Genomic DNA, 18,291 nt, shown 5'->3' with positions numbered 1-18,291 from the left:
GCAGGTATTTTCATCACAGATTCCAGCTATCCTTCCCTTCATTTGCAACAAAACCAGTCTTCCTCTTGGAGAAGTAATAGATTTTCTTTGGCTGAAAGAATACCAGACAAGAGCTGCTCCTCATATTCATATGCTACTATGGATAAAAGATACACTAAAGTTTGGATCAGAAAGTAATGACAATTTTTTTTTTTATAGAGCAGTATGTCACATGTACAGCCACTCGGTCACAAATTCTGGCTCTCATACACCCATTTAGTAATTTCTATACCCACTCTCACACCCTCATACTCATTCTTTCAGGAACTGATGGAAACACTCAATGAACTATAGTCCCACTCACACATATGCTCAATTTAGCACACAAATAGTCATTCCACAGTCAGTTTGACATGCACAGAATAATGCACTTAGTTACCGTCATTTTCATTTAAATCTTGGCCATAGTAACTTACTCATGCAGGCATCAGTCCAGTCAGTGAGTTATGAATACAGTTGCTCATGCAGCCAGTATGTGACCCATCCAGCCATGCACACAAAGTCAGTCATAAAGCCAGAAAAACACTCAGTCATTCATTCATACAGATATCTAAGCAGTCATTCACTCACTCTCACTTAGTCAGCCAGTCACTGATGTATACAAGCATTCAAATGTGCAGTTAGCATTCATTAATTCATGAACACACTGTTGCAGACATTCAGAGTCCTATACTATCACTCTTACAGAACAAAAATCACCCATTCACACACTTATGCAGCCAGACACTCAGCTGTAGAGCCACTCTCAGATGTATTCAGTCAAACATACACACAGTCATGCAACAGTGAGTCATCCATGCACACAATCATGCACCCAGCTACCCATGAATACATACACTGATGCATCAACTCACTCACCAAAATAGCCACTTATGCACCCAGTTACTCACTTCTAGAGTTAGTCGAACACCCAGTTACTCAGTCGTACAGACACTATCTAGAAAATCTTTCTTTTAAATAGGTACTATTACAAGCACTCATCCTCTTTAGTAATAGATAAAAAGATGGTTCGAACAAGAACTGTTTTTTTTGTTTGTTTTTGGAACAGTTTTGTAATGTTTTTGGTATTTTTGTCTTTTGGTTAACCTAAAAAATAACATTATTTGCAATGGCAAGTAAAAACCTTTTGGAACAATGCAACAAAGAAAAAAAAATAACGTTTATGTTTATATATAATTTGAACAATTATAGGAGCAGCTTGCTCCCCTATAGCTAAGATTGTGGGCAGAAAATGCCTACTTTTCCAAGTTCGGGAATGACTGGTGGAATAGTGGACACTACTTGAGCAGTGGTGGAAGATGTCCCTGGGTCACTGGTTGCAGGTGTTCCTCCTGTTTCAGTTTGTATTCTGCACATCTCTGCTCTTGCCAGCCAAGTACTATGCATCGTACTGAGATGCTTGTACATTCTGCTAGTTCCACAACTGTACTTTTTTCACTGCCTCTTGAATGGACTTTGTTACAAATATTGCAATTCACTTTTCTGGCATTCACTTTTTTTCTCCATTGTGGGAAAGAAAAAAAAACTCAAACAATGCTGGGTTATCTTTTAGATGGTTGTTCCTCCACTTCTCCTTCTTCTTCAGCGAGAATAGGCTATTCTGCCTCCAGAGCATTGCTTGGAGCAGCTGCACTTCTTTGTCTCTTCCCTTCAGCCCTGACAAAGCAACTGAAGACATGTGCTGCCACACCCAAACTGATCTTGAAAAGAGGTGGAACCTTTTCATTTTTTTTATGGAAAGGTGTTCCACCAATCAGAAGCCTTTATTTTTTAGTCACATGGGATACGCAACCTCTACACAGATCCATTGTGGTGGGGTCGCGATTGCGTAAAACATGAGAAAACTAATTTAAAAGTCAATATTTTCAACATGAATTGCAATGTCTTCAGTGATGTCACTGACCATGTCATGAATGATGTAATATGAGATCATAAGCAGTGCAATATGGGGGTGCAAGTTATAGTTAGCTCAGTTAAATATAACTGTTGAATTCCACTGATTTTGTAGGTTTGAAGTGTTAAACTAGTTATTACATCCCTGTAAGCTTCCATTTTTTTCAGTGAATATATTTGTATATTTACGTGTGTGCATATAGTTAAGCTCATATATGAAACATACCAAATCATAGAAATTCACATGTTAGGGTTATCTCAAGCAACTGTAACTCATGCCCTAAGTTGACTATAATTCGCACCCGCGCCATGCAGTTTTCTGCTAAACAATTTTACAGCAAATGTTACATTGATATTATCAATGATGTTATCAAAGATGTTATGAGTGATGTATTAGGGAGGGTAATTAACAGTGCATAGTGAGGGTGCAAGTTATAGTTAACCAGAGGCATGAGTTATAGTTACTTGATATAATTCTAACTATGACAGGTACATTTCTATGTTTTGGTACGTTTAAAGTGTGAGCCTAACTGTAACGTTCCTGCAACCTTTGTTTTTTTTAAAGTGAATGTCTATGTATTTTTAAATTCAATTTCCTAACTATAACATCCCTGTAAACTTTGTTTATTTAGGTGTATTTCTATGGGTTTTTTTTTAAGTGAAGTAATTTTATGGCTGGGTTCACACTGGGGTGGCATGGTGAACAAAAGAATTGTTGGATTAAACCCAGATCTGTGACTGGGGGTGAATGTTTGATTGGTTCTGCATTCCATCCATCATTTGTGTTCTGCTTTGCTTTTACCGCCATAAGTGCGCCGGGTATGCCCAGACATGGGTCCCGGGCTCACTGTGCCACTGGATTCAAGCTAGCCTGGCTGATGAAGGGTGAAACCTTGAAACCTGTCCCAGGACGCTTGTTTCCAGTCCAGGGAGGACCTGGCCTGGCAGTTCGGTCTGGACTGTTCTCATGAGGAATAGGGTCAAGACTGATTTGCATACGGCTGGGGTCAAACTGGGGTGGCATGGTGAGCAAAAGAATTGATGGATTAAACCCAGATGTGTGACTGGGGATGAATGGTTAATTGGTTCTGCATTCTGTCCATCATTTGTTTTCCGCTTTGCTTTTGCTGCCATAAGTGCGCTGAGTATGCCCAGACGTGGGTCCTGGGCTCACTATGCCACTGGATTCAAGCTAGCCTGGCTGATGAAGGGTGAAACCCTGAAACCAGTCCCAGGATGCTTGTTTCCGGTCCAGGGAGGACCTGGCCTGGCAGTTCGGGCTGGACTGTTCCCCTAAGGATTAGGGTCAAGACTGATTTGCATACGGCTGGGTTCAAACTGGGGTGGCATGGTGAGAAAAAGAATTGATGGATTAAACCCAGGTCTGTGACTGGGGGTGAATGTTTGATTGGTTCAACATTCGGTCCATCATTTGTGTTCTGCTTTGTAATTTTCATTACTATACCTTAATCCAACCACCACCACACATGGCCTTCAGCCCTGTGTGGCGGTAGTTGGCCTCAGAGCCTCCAACCAACCCCTACAACAACCCAATTCTGTGCTGCCATGCGCAGCAGGGGTTGGCCCCAGAGTATGGCCTGCAGCCAGGCTCTTTGGCCAACCGCTATAACTACTCAACCCCAAGCTATCTATGACCTTTGATCATGTGTAGTTGTGCCAGGCCCTGCAGCCAGCACCTATAACAACCAAATCCCACACGGCCTCCCTTCCCAGCCTAAACATTTGATTATTTTGGGGTGAGGGGAGCCACCCTGCCACCCCCCTCAGGCCAATCTTGGCCCAGGAGACCACATCCTCCGGAGCCTGGCCTAAACATTAAGGGGGTGATTATAACCTTGGCGGACGGCGGAGGCCGTCCGCCAAGGTACCGCCGCCAAATGACCGCACCGCGGTCAAAAGACCGCGGCGGCCATTCAAACATTTCCTCTGGGCCGGCGGGCGCTCTCCAAAAGAGCGCCCGCCGGCCCAGAGGAAATGCCCCTGCAACGAGGACGGCGGCTTAGAATTGAGCCGGCGTAGTTGCAGGGGTGCGACGGGTGCAGTTTGCACCCGTCGCGTATTTCAGTGTCTGCATTGCAGACACTGAAATACACAGTGGGGCCCTCTTACGGGGGCCCCGCGGCACCCCCTACCGCCATCCTGTTCCTGGCGGGAGACCCGCCAGGAACAGGATGGCGGTAGGGGGTGTCAGAAACCCCATGGCGGCGGAGCGCGCTCCGCCGCCATGGAGGATTCCCCCGAGCAGCGGGAAGTCGGCGGGAGACCGCCGACTTTCCGCTTCTGACCGCGGCTGAACCGCCGCGGTCAGAATGCTCGTGGGAGCACCGCCAGCCTGTTGGCGGTGCTCCCGTGGTTGCTGGCCAGAATGACCCCCTACATTTTTTGGGAGGGAGTGGGGATCATACAGCCCCTCCCCAGGCTGATCTCCGCCCCAGTAACCCCATCCCCGGGACTCAGCTTGATTATTGATTTTTTGGGGGGAGGGAGGCCGCTCAGCATCCCTCTGCAGGCCGATCTTGGTCCCTGGGACCTCATCCCCCAGGACACTGCCTAATTATTTATTATTTTTTGGGGGAGGGGGCTGTGTAGGCCTGGGAACCCATCCCCCATGGCTCAGCCATGTGACCTGGGTGTCCCCCAGGGCACCCAGTCACAATGCTGGGATCTGCCGAGGGGCCTGAAGGCCCCCTTGGTCCCAGCCAGCTCCCCACCTCATGTGGGAGGCAGCATTAGTATCACAGAGAGAGCACTGCTAAACAGCTCCCTCCTTGTGAGAGCAATGTTTCCTCTGTTTCCCTGCCTGCATCTCAGCTCTCCCTTGCTGCAAGCTGAGTGTTTGCTGTGGCTTGGCAGCAGCTGTCAATGCTGCCACCAAACTACAGCAAACAGCTATGTCCCATGGGTGGGCACCCTGGGACATAGCAGGAACCGGCCCTGGGGTGTGGTGGTCCCCATTGTCATCTGAGGTTCCTCATGGTTGGCCGTGTTGCCCCCCTCCAATGTATGTAGCCCTGGGAATGTGGTGGTCCCTGGGCTTAGGAGTTCACAACTAACCCCCTACCTGTTTTAAAATTAGCCCGGGGAGGTGGCAGTTTACAGGGATGCAAGTAGGCCAGGCCACCCCCCACATTGGATGTGTATGTGTGCCCCGGGCAGGTGGCAGTCCCTGGGGTTGTGAGGGGGTCAAGTGGCTCCCACCACATTGGAAGTGAATCAGTGCGGTGGGGAGGTGGCGGTCCCCAAGTCTTCCTGTGGCCGAGAGCCCCCCACATTGGATGTGAATAAGTGCCCCTGGGAGGTGGCAGTTTCCAGGGCTGTAGGGGGGGCTGGGTGGCCCCGACATTCAAAATATGAATGCCCCCAGGACCTGGCCCACTCGGGCCTCATAGAAACAAGCAGGGGAGCCTGTGCTTGTTTTTTTCTTTGAACTATCAGCAGATCTACCATGAACCATGACAAAAATGTAAAAGAAAATCCTTTTTTGCTCTGGAGGGTCTCTCTGGGACCACAGCACCACGGCTAAGAGGTCAGGGTGTCCCTTTCTGGCCCCCTTTATTTTTTTACATCTTTTTTTCTGGGACTTGGCTAAAGCCGAGTCTCAACATGGCTGCTAAAACTTCACTGTTGAAGTGTTGGCAGCCAATCAGACCTCAGCACGAGACCGGGAGGGTTTGCGGATCCTTCGTATCCCTATATAAACAAATTTGGACTTTCTTTAATTTCTCAAAAACTACTTGAACAGATTTACACCAAATAACAAAAAGGGTGCTTTCTGGACCAAGAGCTACTTTTCTGCAAAATATGGTGTAATTCTGTCCAGTCGTTCGTGCGCTATCGCTGTTTACAATCCCTATTTCTCTCAGCCCCAGCTTGATGGATCACTCCAAAACTTTCCAAACAGACGCTGGAGTGAGAGTCGCATTGTTTGGGAAACTTTTGTGAAGATTCATCAAACGGCGTCAAAGGTATTAGCAAGACAAAAAATGCTTTTTCTATAGAAACTAGTTCTTAGCTATAACTACCTAGTGGTAATATAGATTATATATATCATATATACAGTATATAACAAACAACCTTGGCCTCCATTGGGTTTATGGCTGGCGTTCTTGTGTGCAATTATGAGGTTGTGTTGCTCCACGGCAGGGCAAGCCATTAAACATCAAAATACTCCCTGTCCCAATATCAAAGAAATGAAAGGGCCACACTCAAAGTCAGCTGCTCATTAATAATTTATTCCCCAAAGAGTCGGTAAAAATGCCCAACGCATTTCGGTCCCCAAGACCTTAATCACAGGCTAAGAATTCATAGTCCATCATTTGTGTTGAAATACCCCCACTACATCAAGTGACAACATTTAAATCAATGCCCTGCATATTTAAAATTATTTGCGCATTCCTCCTCATAATTCTTGATAACCAAGCTCGTAATACAGTGTTGACATTTTACATTTATACATTGTAGAAACACTGTGGACACTTAGGGCCTGATTTATGAAAAGTTAGCCTTTACGTCATTTTTTTACGCAAAAGTGGTGCAAACTTACAAAATAATAATGAGGTACAGGCGGCGCTAACTTTCATAATTCAGGCCCTAAATATCCTTATGTGCATGCTGGTGCATGTGCTCTAAGGTGATCTCATTCATTTATTTAAATGGATCCCACAATTGGCAGTTTGATTGGTGACCAGCCACAAATCATGTTCAGGAGTGCACCCAGTTTAGGAGATAGACTGCTGAGGGTGCAAGTTACAGTTACCTTAGGGCACGAGTTATAGTTACTTGAAATAAATCTAACTATAACAGCTGCATTTCTATGGTTATGTGCGTGTAAAATCTGAACCTAATTACAACGCCCTGTAACCTTTGGGTTTTTTGTGATTTTTTAAAGCTTTTCTTAATTCTATTTCCTAATTATATTGTCCCTGTAACCTTTTTTTTGCAGTGAATTTCCAGTTTTTTTTTAACGTTGAGTAAGATGCCCATTGCGATGCACAGTTGGGTGGTGGATGCAGGGCTTGACTCCCTAATTTCCTTATTTACTGCAGTATCATCAGTAGAAAATGCTTTCAGTTTTCCACTTCAAGTCCATCAAGATGGCATTCTGATGTGCCACACTTTTGGCATAAATTCAGAATGTTTGCACTCTGATTGCTCATTAGAACATTGTGAGCTGCTGATCACAAGGGAGTTAACTGGAAGTCTGCTGCTGGTGTTGAAAGTGCATGTTTAAGTCTGCATGTCAGAGGGGGTCATTCTGACCCTGGCGGTCATTGACCGCCAGGGTCAACGACCGCGAGAGCACCACCAACAGGCTGGCGGTGCTCTCAAGGGCATTCTGACTGCGGCGGTTTGGCCACGGTCAGAAAGGGAAAACCGGCGGTCTCCCGCCGGTTTTCCGCTGCCCTTAGGAATCCTCCATGGCGGCGCAGCTTGCTGCGCCGCCATGGGGATTCCGACACCCCATACCGCCATCCTGTTCCCTGCTTAGCAGACACTGAAATTCGCGACGGGTGCAACTGCACCCGTCGCACCCTTCCCACTCCGCCGGCTCCATTTGGAGCCGGCTTCCTCGTGGGAAGGGGTTACCCGCTGGGCTGGCGGGCGGCCTCCTGGCGGTCGCCCGCCAGCCCAGCGGGAAACACAGAATCACCGCGGCGGTCTTCGGACCGCGGAGCGGTGTTCTGGAGGGGGAACTCTGGCGGGCGGCCTCCGCCGCCCACCAGAGTTAGAATGACCCCCAGAATGTTTTAATGAAATAGAAGAGAAAGGTATTTGAGAACTCACTGAAAGCATGTGCTAATTATTCTTTCTACAGAACTAACCATAATTTCTATAACCAAATTAACTCCCTAATTTTGTTCCTTTCTAAATTAGATGCTTTAAGTGTTACCACTTTTATCAGTTGGATTCAATCAAGATGGCTTCAGGTGTGACACCCTTGGGTCCTAAGTAAGCCTGTTAGTGCTTTATTTATTCTTTAGAGCACTCTGGAAGACTGCAGTAGAACTCAAGGGGATCATCTGAGAGGCGTTTAGAAATAACTTAAAATATGTCCTAAGTTTTCTTTCTACTGCACTAATGATAATTTCTGTGACAAAATGAACCCCCTTATTTTGCTCTTTTCTAAATTAAATGTTTTAAGTTTTACCAGTTTGATTCAAACAAGATGGCTTTGGGTGTATCACACTTACATCATAAGTAAGGCTGTTAGCACTTTAGTCTTTTAGAACACTCTGGCAGGCTGCAGTAGAATACAGGGGGGGAATCAACTGACAGGCTGCTCCTGTTGGAAGTACATGTTTTACTGAGAATCTCTGAATTCATTATCATTTGGCATAGAAAGATAGTGTGAATTTACAAAAAATATGCTCTCATTTTAGTCTCTGGAGCAACTTCCATAACCTCTATAGGAAAACAGTTTTCTCTCAAACATGATTTGTGAAATCCCAGCAGGGTAAAATCACCTTAGAACACACCACAATTCCTAAAATTATTATGGTACTATAAACAAATGATTTATACTGTTACAAACATTTGGTTTCACTCTTTATACATTCTCCTTTTTGTGACTTTCAAAACCTACCATTCACCACAATGCATTTCTATGGGTGCTATCATGTATATTGGTCCCAAGATGGCTGCCATCACTTTCTGGTTGAAGTGCTGACAGCTAATCAGATCTCACAATAGGATCTGTGCTTAGGATCTGCCCAGATATGCAAATTTGTTCTTCATTTAATATCCTAAAAACTATTGAATAAATGTACACCAAATAACATGTCGTGTTCAAAACTCCCATGGGTATTAACATGGGAAGCACTCTTTTTTACCTCCTTTTTCTCTGCTTCTACAAGATGGATCACCCCGAAACTTTCTATGCACAACAAGAGTAACTGCCACACTTTAAAAAAACAATTTGTGAAGATTCGTCAAACAACGCCAAAGATATAGGCAAGTCCAAAAATGTTTTTCTTATGGGAACATGGTCCTAACTATATCTATCTACTGGCGACTGAAGTAGGTGATATATGAATATGTATATATATATATATATATATATATATATATATATACACATATATATAATCTTTATATGTGTGTGTATATATAGCACCAGTAGGTAGCGATAGTTAGGACTTGGTTTCCAGAGGAAGAGAGTCTTTTTTTTTCAAATAACTTTGATGCTGTTTGATGAATCTTCGCGAAATTTTCAAAACGAATATAACAGTCAGTTCAGCTGATGTCCTGAAAGTTCTGGGGTAATCTGTCAAGTGAGGGCTGAGAAAAAGGGGGGTCCTAAAATGCGTTTTCCCCATGCATTTTCCCACAGGGATTTAGAACATGACTACAGCACGAACGACTAGATGGAATTACACCAAATTCGGCAGAAAGCTAGCTTTTGGTCTGGAAAGCATGCTTTTTGTGATTTGGTGTGACTCCGTTAAGTAGTTTTAGACATATTGAAGGAGAAAGAGAGTTTTGGCAGCCATTTTGAGACTCAGCTTCAGCTGCTTTACAAAAAAAAAAAAAAAAGGGGGTAGAATAAGAATACCCTGACCCAAGTCTTGGTGCTGGGGTCCCCCTTGGACCTCACCAGGCAGCGAAAACAATTTTTTATTCAGCTCCCTCCAAGCGAGGGCAAACACTTATTCCACTACAAGCAAATGGGGTCTGTCAAACTGCTCCAACTCACTGGAAACTGAGCTTTTGTTTGTTTCCTGCCCGCTTCCGGAGTCCATGCATTGGTGTGGGGTTGGGTGAATATAGCCGAACCCCATTCATGGGATTGGGTGCTTTTAGGAGGTAAGCCGCAGAGCCTGTCCGGTAGCCAGATCCTGCGGCCAATCCCTGTTGTGCATGACCAAAGGCCATGCGTGATGTGGGATTTGTTACTCATAGCGGGTTGGCTGCAGGGCCTGGCTACAGGGCCTAGCCACAGGCCAGGTCCTACGGCCAACCCCGCCATGCACATCTGAGGCTGTGCATGGTAATGATAGGATCAACAGAAAATCATTTAAATTACTTAACGTTAAAAACATAGATATTCACTTAAAAAACAAAGGTTATAGGGACATTACAGTTAAGTTCACATTTCACTCACACAAAACCATAGAAATTCAGCAGTTATGGTTATCTCAAGTAACTATAACACATCCTTAAGGTAACTATAACTCATGATCTCACCATACACTGCTATCTACCCCACCTTTTACATCACTGATGACATCTTTGATAACATCATTAATAATAATTTGCAGTTAAATTATTGAGGAGAAAACAGTGCATGGAGGGGGTGCAATTTATAGTTACCTTAGGGCATGAGTTAGATTTACTTGAGATGACCATAATTATAGCTGCTTAATTTGAATGGTTTGTGCTGTAAAATTACATAATTGATGACATCTCAAATGACATCATTGATGGCATCACTGATTGCTGAGTGGAGTGTCATCGAGGGGAGTGTCACTGAATATAGCAACATAATGTGCCATTGAGTGGATTGTTTTGTAGTGGCATAGAGTGAAGTAGAGTTTTATAGACTGTCGAGGCATACAGTGTTGTGGCACGGAGTGAAGTGGCGTAGAGAGGATTGTCATATAGTGGAGTGTTGTAGCCTGGAGAGTTTTAGCATATGGCAGAGGGGAGTGTGATAGAATGGGGTAGTATAGAGTTCTGCAGAGTGGAGTAGTGGAGTACGGTGGAATAGGGTAGTGTGTGATAGAGTAAAGTGGTGGTGCGTGGTACAGTGGGAGATACATAGAGTGTCGTAGAATGTAGTAGAGTGTTGTAGAGTGGCATAAAGTGGAGTAGAGTGTCATAGAGTGTCATAGAGTTGAGTGGTGTGTTATACAGTTCAGTGGACTTGCATAGAGTGGAGTGGTGTGTCATAAAGTAGAGTGCAGTGGCATGTCCTAGAGCGTCATTTCGTAGGGTGTCTTAGATGGGAGGGGCATAGATTGGAGTGGCATGTCATAGTGTGGAGTCATGTATCCTATACTGGAGTGGTGTGGCATATAGTGGAGTGGTATGGAGTGCCATAGAGTAGAGTGGAGGGGGATGGAGTGTCAGAGTGGAGTAGAGTGGCATAAAGTTCATAGAGTTGAGTGGTGTGTTATACAGTTCAGTGGACTTGCATAGAGTGGAGTGGTGTGTCATAAAGTAGAGTGCAGTGGCATGTCCTAGAGCGTCATTTCGTAGGGTGTCTTAGAGGGGAGGGGCATAGATTGGAGTGGCATGTCATAGAGTGGAGTCATGTATCCTATACTGGAGTGGTGTGGCATATAGTGGAGTGGTATGGAGTGCCATAGAGTAGAGTGTCATAGAATGAAGTGGCATCTGGTAGAGTGGAGTGGCATCACATAGAGTGGAATGGCGTGCCATAATATAGAGTAGAGTGGCATGCTGTAGAGTGTTGTAGAGTGGAGTAAATTGGCATTGAGTGGTGTACAAGGAATTGCATACAGTGTCTTAGAGTGGAATGGAGTGTCATAGAGTGTCAAAGTGGAGTAGAGTGTCATAGCATAAAGTAAAATACAGTGTTATACAGTGGAGTTGAGTATCGTGGAGTGCATTGAATTGAGTGGTGTCTTGTAGGGTACATTGGAGTTGCTTAGTGTAAAATGGCTTGTCCTAGAGAAGAGTGGAGTGGCATGTCACGGTGTGGGATTTGGTAGAGTGTCTTAGAGGAGAGGGGTGTAGATTAGAGTGGTGTACAGTGGAGTGGCATGCCGTAGAGTGGCGGTGGCATGGAGTAGCATATCAAAGAGTGGAGTGGCATGTTGTAGAGTGGTGTGGCATAGAGTGTCATAGATAAGAGTGCTATGGAGAGGCTTCTGGTAGAGTGGAGTGGCATATTATATAATAGAGTGGCATGTCATAGAGTAGAGTAGCATCTTGTAGAGTGCCGTAGAGTGGAATATAGTGGCTTTGAGGGTCAAAGAATGGAGTAGTGGGTTGTAGAGTGGAGTGACAAAAACTGGAGAGCTGTGCTGTACAGAAGTGTGGAATGGCGTGTCATAGAGTGAAGTGTCATAGACTGTCTTAGGGTGGAGGGGCATAGAATGGAGTGGAGTAAAGTGAAGTGACATGTCATGGAGTCGAGTGGTGTGTAGTGTACTGGAGTGGAGTGGTGTGTCGCAGTGTAGAGTGGCACAGAGTGTCATAGAGAGGAGAGCAGTGTTGTATGGTGGCACGACATGCCGTAGACTGGGGTAGCATGTCATAGAGTGGAGTATGTGCCAAATATAGGGGGGGTGTAACTTGATTAATTTCAGGTAGCGTAACTGTGCAAATTGACCAGAAACATAAGCAAATGTTTGCTTAATTATGCAAACTACAACTCACACTGAACAAATTGCATAAACAGTCCATCCAGATAAAAATACAACAAAAAAATTCAGTTGATTTCTGGTTGCTCACATTTAAAACACTGCCACTCGCATTTGGATTTGGATTTTTTGTGCACCCATTGTCCACCCACATTAAAAAACTGCCAAATAGCATTGAAAGCACTGCTGTTTGCATTCAAACTTGTAGTTTTGCATTCCTGAAATTATGGGATGTGAAGTAATGGTGTAATCTCAGTAATGTTGTGTAGATTTTGTTATAAAAAATTTCTAAAATTGTGGCAATTACTCCAGTGTAGTTAAAATTTCAACTAGGCTTAGTCATAGAGTGTTATAGAGTTTAGTACAATGGTAAAGAGAGGAGGGGCATAGAGTTTAGTAGGGTGTTGTCAAGTGGAGTAGTATGTTATACAGTAGAGTGGAGTGGCATCTCATAGAGTGATGTATCGTACAGTGTCTTAGAGTGGAGGGATGTAGAGTGGAATGGCATGTTGTAAGGTACAGTGATGTGTCATAGAGTGGAGTGGAGGTGTGTGTCATAGAGTGGAGTGGCATGTCATAGAGTGGAGTGGTGTTAAGTGGAAAGGCATGTTGTAGACTGGAGTGGCATTTCAAAGAGCGGAGTGGCATGTTGTGGAGTGAAGTGGAGTGGTATGTCACAGAGTGTTGTAGATTGGAGTAGAGTGGAGAGCCATATAAAGGAGTAGAGCGTTATAGAGTGGAGTCGTGTGTTGTACAGTGAGTGGTGTCTCATACAGTGGCATATCATACAGTGTCTTAGAGTGGAGTGGCATAGAGTGGGTTGGTGTAGTGTGGAATTGCATATGTTAAAGTAGAGTGGAGTGGTGTGTCATAAAAGGGAGTGGCATGTCACACAATGGAGTAGTGTGTCACAGAGTGGAGTGCCGAGGAGTATTGTAGAGTGGCATGGAGTCTTGTAGAGTGGAGTGACATTCCATAGAGTAAAATGGATTGGCATAGAGTGTAGTGGCGTGTCATAGAGTAGCATGGGGTAGAATGTCTTAGTGTGGAAGGACATAGTCAATCAATCAACCAAGCATTTTCAGAGTGTGGCAAATCACCCTTGAGGCACTAGAGCAGCATGTTGCTGCCTGGAGGTATGATCATTCGAACAGCTGGGTCTTTAGCTCTCTTCTGAACTGCTGGGGCGGTGGTTCAGTCCGTAGGTGCACGGAAAGGGTGTTTCAAGCATTGACTGCCAGGTGCGAGAAGGAGCATCCCCTGCTGTTTGCTCAATGGATCCATGGGATGTCTGCGAGGGAGAAGGAATCTGATTAGAAGTGTCTGGTTAGTTAGTAGAAGGTCAGGCATTTGTTGATGTATGCTGATCCTTTTTGTGCAAGGCCTTGTAGCCATGGGTCAGCATCTTGAAGTGCCAACTCTCCTGAATTGGGAGCCAGTGTAGTTGAGCTGAGGTATGATGTGGGTCCTTCTGGGAAGGGTCGAGTATGACTCTTGTCACTGAATTCTGTATTGTATGGAGTCTCTTCAGGAGACGTGAAGGTAGCTTTTCTGGTGGAGGAATCATCGGACAGTGAGAGAATGAGCTGAGTATTATCAGCTGAAGAGATGGTATTGAATCTGTGTGATCTGCCGGTGACTACCAGGGGGGTCATGTAGGTGTTGAAGAGGATCAGACTGAGGGATAATCCTTTGGGGACTCCACAAGTGATCTTCTTGGACTCTGAGGTGATGGTGGGAGATAGATTCTTAGGTTCCACCGGTGAGTGGGTAGAGAGAAGTGGCATGTCAGAGTAGAGTGGCTTGTCATAGAATGGAGTGGCAGTCATAGAGTGGAGTGGAGTAGAGTGGAGTATAGTACAACAGATTGGAGTGTCATAAAGTGGAGTGACATGTTGTACAGTGAAGTGGGCTGTGTGGAGATGGAGGTGATTGGGTATAATTGTCAGTCTATAATGGTATAAAGAAGAAATAAAGCTGTCTTGCTTTCTAACAATCAGCTGAGTGCCTATGGTTATTGGTGCTATTTAGTAGTATTTCACTGTGTTTTCAGCCCTTTTTGTGTTAATAACAAATCAAATAATGCTTTACTTAATTGTGTTTCTTATCTAGTTTTCTATTGGTTTTCAAGAGTGCTTCATCTGATGGGGAAGGCTCCAAGCAAACCTCGAGCTCAGTGGCACACCTTTGGAATAGGGAAGTTACAAAGGCATTGAGATCCACCAAGAACCATCTTATTCTTCTACCCTTGTCATGGGGCCTACACTGTGACCACACATAGGGCCAGATTTGCAAGGCCCTTGAGCCCTTTAGCTCCACATTTGCAAATGTGACGCTAAAGGAACACTACCATTGTGCTATTTCTAGCGTCATTTTTAACGCCTGTTTAAAGCAGGCATTAATGTGAGGCTCCCATTGATTTCAATGGGCCTCTTACCACTATACTCGATTAGCGTAATTTTTTTACGCTAATCCAGGATAGCGTTACAATAGCATAAAAAAATGATGCTATTGCCTATAACATGCGCCATGGTGCACCATATTGTAAATACGGTGCTAACATTGTGGAGTTAGGGGATGCAAGGGGGCCACAAGAAAAATGGCGCATCACTGGTGATGCACTAGTTTCTTGTAAATATTGCCCATAGTTAGTCATAGTTTTTGTGTCCCCCCATAACCTCTCAGCCTTATCACAAGTGGGTTATGGTCACTAAAAGGATGACTAACAATTTCAAAACTATTGATCAGAGTTGAAGACCAACTGACAAAAAGACATAATCAATAACAGAGATACAACCTTTCCCTAAAAAAGTCGGGACCAATTCTCCATTTTGAGGAACTGAAATCATATGCAAGCTGTGCTCTAAATTATAAACATTCAGGAGTACCGCAAGCTCATCGTCCTCCCGTGTATGCTCCAAGTCCAGCCCTTTAGATCTTGCACATTTCACTGCATTTTTATGGATAACACCTGCTTATTTGGGAAAATCCTGTTAATGTTCACCAGCCCGCAAAATCACCTACCAACATGAAACGTATAACACTCCCTCTCCCCTTGCGTCCAACTGAGGCAATATATGGACAAATTGTGTACACAGGAGGCATCTGGAGACCAGGTCTTTGCATTATAAAAATTAATTAAAAACAAACTTGGAAATCTCAGATTTGTGAGCTTAAAAGCTTGTATATAAGGGAAGCTCGTTCCTAGCTCTTTGATCCTCCCTCCAAACGTGACAGACACATATGTAGTCATACCACCTTTTGCTCGGCCTGCAGAGGATTGAGTTGCCAGTGTACAATAAGTTAAGAATCCCGTAATATGGAAGTTATTTTTACACTCCTAGGTCTCTGGAAGACAAATACCAGAAAACCTCTTCAAAAACCGAGAGTCAATTACAAACATCCAGTTGGCTCAAAGGGGCCAATCTGTTAGAACACGTTATACCATTAGTTTAGTCGCTTGGCCGTTCAGGGCCAAGCCTCACTTACTTGCAATGGCCTATAAAAAAAAAACTAAAGGTAAGACCTGAATACTAGTAAACATCCAGCCATTCTGAGGGAAAGACAATGACAACACATATTCTGCCACATGAGCCCTATTAAAATTGACCACAATACAGTCCCGCTCCCACGGCCTGGGTCCCTTTCCTATCCATTTTACTCTCCTGGCAATATTAAAACAATTGGCAAAGCCCATACCCATATTCAGGTGTGTACCAAACCAATGTAGCACCTTTTATTTTAGATCAAGAAAGGATTCACTTGAGCTAAAGAAGGGACATGTCCTAATAGAACTACATATGGCGTGGCTTCGGAGGGGGGGGGTTTATATTAGGTAGTTCCAAGACCTCTCTCTTTGCCTTGTTCATTCCTTTGTACTGTGTGACATCTTTACATATTTGGAAGCACCCCTCCTGCTCTTTAACTAAGTGTCTATTTCTTGCCCCTTCAATTTGATTGACTACTTTATTACCATATAAGTCCAAACTGTCAAGCACATCCTCACTTGACATATGCCCAGACTTCCCTCTAATATCTTTTAAAATCTTTACCTGTTGGCCTCCCCTACAGCAACATCCTTTTCTATGGTTGCACGCCCAAAACTAGAGGAGGGGGCTGAGTGGCTCCTATTTGGACACTACGAACCAACTATTCTAATTTTGACGATCTAACAATGGGTCCAACAGTCCTTTCAATAAATGTTCAGGCATCTTCATCATTGAGTCCATGTACAGCTTAATTGTATTATTATTCAGTTCCACCAACATAGATTTGCTAAAATCGAATTTCTCTAGAATTTCCTAGACTTTCACCTTCTCCTGAACACGCCCTTCTCTCTTTTTCCGTTTACGCAATGGTGAAGAGGAAACACTGTCTTTAACCTTGCCTGCACTTCCTTCATTAGATACACCACTTATAACCTCTCCCACCCTATGAATTTGTGCTTCCACTACCCCACTGTTCCGACCTGACGTCTCCAGGTTACAAGAGAGGCACTGGGGAGCAACAGGTGAGACAAACCGTGAATCCGAACCACTTTGCTGTACTATCTCATCCTCCACAAGATTTTTTTCTTTCTCAAGGGCCCCTACCGCCAAGGATAAAAAGGATCAAATGTTTGCTCTCTCCTTATAGTTAGACGTAGGGTGCCACTTCTGTCCTCCTAGATCTTTTCAAATCATCTAGCGCTACCCCATTAGGTTTGATGAGATTACACAAGTCAAAAAAATGTAATCAGTAACACGTTCCAGTACCAGATCTATTCAGAAACTCACCAATCAACTATGAGCCCAGTAGACAATGTCCCAAGCCAAGAGGGGTCAGTCGTGGATGGGCATAGATGCGTCTGAGGATGAGTGCCTACAGGCGCATCACTCACCAATGCAGCCCTGCTGCACTCTGTCAGGTGGGAGGTTGTAGGCGGTAAATTCAGGCTTCCCCCTGTCTCCGAGAATCAAGTGTCCTGCACCACAGGTTGGGACCCTAAATATAAGCGCCTCCAGGCCTGTTTGCTCAGCAGCATGGCCCTCCTGCCACTCTGTCAGGTGGGAGTTGTAGGCAGTGAATTCACGCTCACTTCTGTCTCTAAGAATCAAGTGTCCCACACCATGGGTGAGGGCCAATGAATGTGAGTCGCGCTCAGCAGTGCGGCCCCCCTGCCTCTCTACCTGGTGGGAGTTGTAGGCAGTGAATTCAGACTCTCCCCTGTTTCTGAAAATCTAGCATCCCCTGCCACGGATGTGGGCCCCTAAATATGAGAGCCTCCAGTAGGCCTGGGTGAAAAACTCCACTCCGCTGGTGGAGTTTGCAGAATTTAACAGCTCTACAATTGACGGAGAATGCGGAGTTACTGATAGACTTCACACTCCGCAACGTTCAGTTTTTTCACAGTTGGAGTGTGCTTTTTTGTCATTTAGTGCGTGCAAGATCTGAGACGAAAGACTTCCGATCTCTCACAATCACAAACAAGATTTTGTACCCACTCGCAAGAGTTAGTGCCACGCCAGTGACTTCAGGCGTGTCTTTTTTGACGTAGGCAAGCAAGAGTGGGCATGATCGACTGCTGGCATAACCTGGCGAAGAAGAAGCAGCTAAAATTTACAACTTTGAGTGAAATATCTTCTCTAATTGACAGTTCGCATTAATATTGTTTTGCGAGGAGTACTTACTTCTTCATCCCTACAACAGGAAGTGCCCAGAGACTACAACTTCCTGTTCCTGTCCAGCAGGCTCCTCCCAATGCTTGGTCCATCTCATTTGAATTTCAAGCAGGAAGGATCACTTTTTTTGGTGTCCTGGATATATTATTGGATTTAAAGACTGTTGTATTTGAGTTTTCACAAGTAAGTTAAAAAACACTTCTATAAGGATGTTGTACAAAGTGTTTGTTTGATAGAGGGCATGCCCCAGGATTTATCTGAACTTTTTTTTTCTTTTTTTTAAACTTACTTTGGTGGCCCTAGCTATATTTTTACTTGTAATTGTTGTTCTACAAAGGAAAAATGTTTAA

This window comes from Pleurodeles waltl, chromosome 4_2 (assembly GCF_031143425.1).
Source record: "Pleurodeles waltl isolate 20211129_DDA chromosome 4_2, aPleWal1.hap1.20221129, whole genome shotgun sequence".
In the NCBI taxonomy this organism is placed as follows: domain Eukaryota; kingdom Metazoa; phylum Chordata; class Amphibia; order Caudata; family Salamandridae; genus Pleurodeles; species Pleurodeles waltl.
The sequence above is the reverse complement of the archived record's forward strand: the minus strand, read 5'-3'. Positions refer to the sequence as shown.